Genomic DNA, 6,000 nt, shown 5'->3' with positions numbered 1-6,000 from the left:
CCCAGGGTTGTGAGGGATCTGGGGCAAAAATTGGTCCTGCTAGTGAAGGCAGGGGGCTGGACTCAATGACCTTTCAAGGTCCCTTCCAGTTCTAGGAGATGGGTACATCTCCTATTATTATAAGTGGGGGTTTGCCAGTGTGGATGGACCTGTGTAGCTAAACTGGCAAAGCCTTTCTAGTTAGACTAAGCCTCAGAAAGAACACAGTTTGACTTTCAGCTCCAGCTTCAGCTTTGAGTCTGCAGGGCAGGCAGTTCGAAAAGCAGCCTTGTGACGGGTGTGGAGACCCCTAGCATCTCTTTTCAGGCTGTAAGTCTGCTGTAAGGTCAGGCGGTGATGTTCCAGAAGCAACCACAACTCAGCCCTCCCCCACACCTCACAGGAAGGCTTTGCATTGCACGGTCTCACACACCCCACAGGCATTGCTGTAATTAGATCCGGTAGAATTATTCCATTTGTATAAATCATTTTTGTCTGTTCATGTCCTGATCCTAATCTCTAGGAGCCTCTTCGTTACTCCTAAGTATTCACCAAGTCATTCCTGTGGACAACTGTAGCCCCCATTCACTCCAGCAAGTTCCTCTTCATTATTTGTAGCATGTGGCTGGTCACTTAGTACTGTGTCTGCTCTCTGACTGGACTACAGACACTTCTTAAGCAGGAGAGGAATTAGCAACACCGTCCCACTCACACTGGGGCTAAAGTTCGTGAGACTCTGACTTTTGGTGAGTACCAAAGACAATGACTGAAAAGGACCTTGAGGTCATTGCTGAGAATCAGCCGAGCACAAGCTCCCAGTGCAGCATTGTGACAAAAGGCGCTGGCATGACCAAGGGATGTATAAAAGGGAAATCAAGCAGCAGCAGGGAGCTGGGGCTTAGCTCTGTATTGGGCACTAGTGAGGCCATTACTGAAATGGCATCCACCCAGCCAAAGGATATTGATCAATTGGAGAGGGTTCACAGAAGAACCACAGGAATGAATGCCTGATAGTGAGAGAGATTGAAGGGGCTCAGTCTACTTAGCTTAACAACCGCAGACTAAGATGTGCCTTGGTCGGGGTCTATAAGTGCCTATGTGGGGAGGAGATTTCTGAGAGCAGATGACTCTCTAATCTCCCAGCAAAGGCAGAACGTGAGCCAAGAGCTGGATGCTGATGCTAGACAAATTCAAACTGGAAATCAGTGTTTCACAGCGAGGGGAATTAGCCAGTGGAACAGCTTACCCAGCAATGTGGCTAAGGTTCCATCTCCAGAAATCTTTAGCTCGCGATGAGGTGTCCTACCCACAAGTACTGGGCTGGAGGCAGGAGTCACTGGGGCGCAGCAGGGAGAAGATGTCTCTGGCCTGGGCTATGCAGGGGGTCAGACTGGATGGTCAGGATGGGCCCTTCTGGCCTTGTCAGCTATGAATCTACAGGAGTGCACTGAACTCACAGCAGACATTTGTCAACCAGGCTGTGACTCCTTCTGTGCGTTGTTGGGCCAGCTCCAGTTGTGTCACGATGGGCCCAAACCAAACCCACAACTGGGCAGCCCTGGGTGATGAGGAAGGAAGCTTCTGACAGGCCCTTGTCTGTGCATGGGCCACGCCGGAGTTGTGCTGTCCAGCAGCCCCACGCTTTGGGCACTTCCAAGTTTGGGGTCAGCCCTCAAGGCACTAAGCCACAGAGACGAGGTGACGCGGCTCTGCCTCTGGAGCTGAGGCGGGGTGCTGATGGCTCTGCTCACTGGGGGCAGGCGGGCGCCCGGAGGAGACAGCTTTCCTTGTTGGGCGTCTGCATTCTGGGTGGGCGGATGGCTGGGTGGGGAGGAGCTAGGCGGAGCTGGGAAGATAGATGCCTTTGCACAGGAGCTAACTGGGTACAAATCTTTCATTTAATTATGTTTGCTAAATCTGTCTGAGTGAATAAAAAGTCCCAGAAAACAAGGGGAAAGGGAAACTGGGCTGGAGGAAAACTGGATTGAACCATAAGAACAAAAGAAGCCCCCATGATTTTCAGCAGTGGAATGATGAAATAATTGGAGCCAGTGCAATAACTGTAATTGTAACCATTTAAAGTGCCTGTCTCCTTGTGACAAATGAACACGTCGCAGCCCCCACCCCCTGAGCTGCACCGTCTCACACCAGTTTGACAAAGGAGCAGCCGACAAGCGGTTAAATCTATCAGGGGACGGTCAATTTTGTTTGAAAACAGCCTTTTCTAAAGCGGGGGGCATTCCTTTATGGAGCCAGTCTCGCTGGGCCGGCTCAGAGCGCAGACACGGCAGAGAAAGGGGTTAAAGGCAGAGATGGCTGGTGCTGAGAAGGAACCACAAAGACGCTCTTTGCCCTTTTTCTCCACTGATCAGTTAATTTAGTTCGGCACAATATTGCGCCCAACTCCTGGTGGTGCTGCCCCCCCCTCGCTGTTCTGATGTCACAGATGGTGCAGAGAAAGCAGCCCCTGTGGCGCCACGCAGCCCCCTCACAGCATGGGGCCTACATGCCTTCCTCCCCCATTGTCCACAACTTCAAAAAGAAGAAGGGGGAAAAAAAAAAAAGGAGGAAAAAAAGTACAAAAGCAGCTGAAAAACATGCTTCATAACAAATTCCCAATACCTTCCCCAGCGGAGGGGCTGGAGCCAGGCAGAGGGGAGAGCCGCGCAGGCAGGGCGGGGGCAGGAGCCTCGCCTTTGGATCCTTTGACTGGAAAGAACTTCTTGTGGGAAGTTGCTTCTCGGAGCCAGGATCTGGCTGGGAGGGTTTCTCCTCGAGATGCTCTCGGCACTCCTCCTGCTGGGCTTGGCTTCCCTGCCCTGGAGCTGGGGCTCCCAGGTGTGCCAGTGTCGCTGCACCTGGCCAGAGGGACAGGGCAGGAGGGGCCTGCAGGGGCCCAACAGGCAGACGAGGCAGCTCCAGCACCACCAGCGCAGGCACCGGCACCGGCTGCGAGGTAAGCACCTTTCACCAGACTCCTAGTCCCACTGGCTAGAGGCAGGCAGCCCGTGGAGCAGCATGCCCCACGGACACCTGGCTGCCCCAAGTGGCTGTTGTCACTGCAGCGCGTGTGGGAAGAGCCGCCAGGCTGCGGGATGGTTTCTTTTACTTCTTCTCACCTCTGGGGAATTGTTCGGCTGAGAGGATGCGGCACCCCAGGGATTTAGAGGCTGGTGAAAGAGACTCCAAATATTTACCTCCTTGTAAAAGCTTGTCTCAGCCTATATGCACAAGCCATGGCTGAAGTGACAGAGAGGGAGGTCTGGGTGATCGGGGTGGGTCGGAGCAATGATTGGGGGTGAGGACTGGTGATGGGGGTAGGAGTAGTGACTGCACTGGGAGAACTGGTGTGGCAGCGCTGGATTCTCCAAGCACAGGGAGAAAAGCTGCTTGTTATTTATTCTTGGTTAGATACCAGTGCTCAGAGCCATTCATGGCAAACAGACAGTCCTTGCCCCAAAGAACTTACAAGCTAGGAGATAGGACGTACTGGGAAATCCAGGGGAAGGAATAACTCGGAGGGGGAGGAACTCAGAACTGGTGGACACCACAGAGGTGTTTTTAGGGGGATTTGATCATATTTGTCCTTGAGGCTATGTTGACCCCGTTGGTGTTCCCACAGAGCCCCCTCCAATCCTCACAGATACTGTGTCTCTTTCCATTGTTTCCAAGTAGCTCTTCAGATAAAAGCCAGGTAGGTGAATCAATGCACTTTCTCAGCAAAGTTTCAAGAGCCTGACACTTCCCAGTAAATAGGTGATCAAACTAATGACCGGGGTCTGGGGGACATCTGGAGAAGAGAGGTGTAATTACCAGGCCACGTTAGAAGAGAACGAGGCAGTCAGAGAGAAGGAAGTGCTTTCTGTTTGTACTGACCAGTCACTAACCCATTGCCTAGGTCAATCTCTGTTTTGAAAGTCAGTGACCAGGGGCGGCTCCAGGCACCAGCACGCCAAGCACGTGCTTGGGATGGCAAGCCACTGGGGGCGCTCTGCCGGTCGCTGTGAGGGCGGCAGGCATGCTGCTTTCAGCGGCTTGCCTGCGGGAGGTCCGCCGAAGCCACGGGACCAGCGGACCCTCCGCAGGCAAGCAGCCGAAGTGACCAGCCAGGGCCTTCTCTTTATTCTTCGTGGCTTTCAAAACTGATCCCCAAAGCTCAGATCACCTGATTTCAGAGCTGTACTTGTGACCCAAGCCCCAAGAACTTCCAGGGGGCTCACACTGATCCTTTACATGAGGGGTTCTCAAGACAGGGGTCATGACCCCTCAGGGGGTTGCGAGGTTATTACATGGGGGACACGAGCTGTCAGCCTCCATCCCAATCCCCGCTTCACCTCCAGCATTTATAATAGTGGTAAATATAAAAAATGTGTTTTTATTTTATAAGGAGGGGTCATGCTCAGAGGCTTGCTGTGCAAAAGGGGTCACCAATACAGAAGTTTGAGACCACTGCTTTACGCCCTCAGAAACTAACAGCAGGAGAAAACACTGGTGTTGGACAAAACGCAGGAACATTTTCCTCTGGGACGTGTGCACAAATGCTGCCACCCAGCCTGGCTTTCGCACAGATGTTGTGCACTGTGCGCACACAGTGTGCACCCAGCAGGGTGAATCAGCCAACCACTCGAGCACTCTGGTGTAATATCTTGTTTCTGCAGACTGGAAAAGCCGACTTCTGCCACCCCAAAGCCTGTGTCTGAGTCACACTGCAGGTGTAATACAACAGCACAGCACTGTTTGCCTTGCTGCATGTCTGAGGTACTCCTTAGACCATTTCTCAGACACCTGTTCCTGTGGCCTCTAAATATCAATACTCCAGGCTGCAGCTGCATGGCCCTCCTTGCCCTGCATTGCCTGGTATGTGACATCAAAGGCCAATCACAGATGCCTGCGCTATGCAGACAGGAGAGCAGGGGGCACCAGTTCTTGTCCATTGTGGTAGTGGGCTTCCTTCCTTTAGGGATAGGGTTTGGCAAAGGAAAGGAACTCGTCCCGCCCCAGGAGGTGACCTGGCCACCCACGCTGGTGCTTTGGAGTCACCAGCTCTGCTCATGGACATTCCTAGCACCAGGTTTAAACCCAGAGACTGTGCGTGTTTGGTTTGAGATCTGGGACCTGTCGTGTACACCTTGTACCTAGTAGGTTGCAGGGCTACAGTAGCAGATGCAGTATTGCAGGAGTAGCAAATACAGACTGACTACAGAGCTCCCTTCCCAGAGAGGTGCGCACCAGAGATTCGCTTAATAAGTATTTTACACACTGCACCACCTAGTGGCTGAACAGCGTAATACCGTCTAGCATTCTGCTAGTAATGGCAGCTGCCTCCTCCAGAATCACTTTGGTCCATTATGCATGAAAATCAAGAGTCTTAAAGGCAGCATGGGCTGCTCTGACTCCAGCAGCTCCATCTCATTAGTCTGAAGCTGGATCACAGCCAGCTATTCTCTTGCTCCCCATTCCTGGAGCCTGCTGCCCCGCCCGGAAGGATCCGGGTAGACCAAAGGCAATGGGGTGTTTGTCATGTCCTGCATGCAAAGAGACAGCCCCTTGCAGTAGGAATGTGGTCACAGAGGGTGGCTTAAAGCTTACAGCTCTTGTAACACTTTGCACCTGATTGTGGATGAATCCTGAAATGAAACCCTTTCCAAGCCCTACGCATGGGAGGAAGGACAACTCATGTGAGTCCAGGATTATAGAATCCCTACATCATTCTGGTTGTATAAGAAAGTTAATGAACTTACTGTGTTTATAGATACTGACTGTGACACTGCAGCCCATATTCTTCATAGTTGTATGATTATGATGTAATTATGACATAATTATGATGCATTTTGTACCCGATGGGTCATGTGAGGTGTCATTGAAAAAGTTATGATTTGCTAAATATGATTATCCTATTTGTATGCATGTATCCTTTTTGTATCTGAAGTTATAAATATTTACTATGTATCTGTATTCCAAATATGCTTACTCTGAGTAACACCCACAGGTAGCCTTTCAGGTAAACAATGAAGAAGCTAG

Source organism: Mauremys reevesii, linkage group 12 (assembly GCF_016161935.1).
Source record: "Mauremys reevesii isolate NIE-2019 linkage group 12, ASM1616193v1, whole genome shotgun sequence".
In the NCBI taxonomy this organism is placed as follows: Eukaryota; Metazoa; Chordata; order Testudines; family Geoemydidae; genus Mauremys; species Mauremys reevesii.
This window is presented reverse-complemented; position numbering follows the sequence as displayed.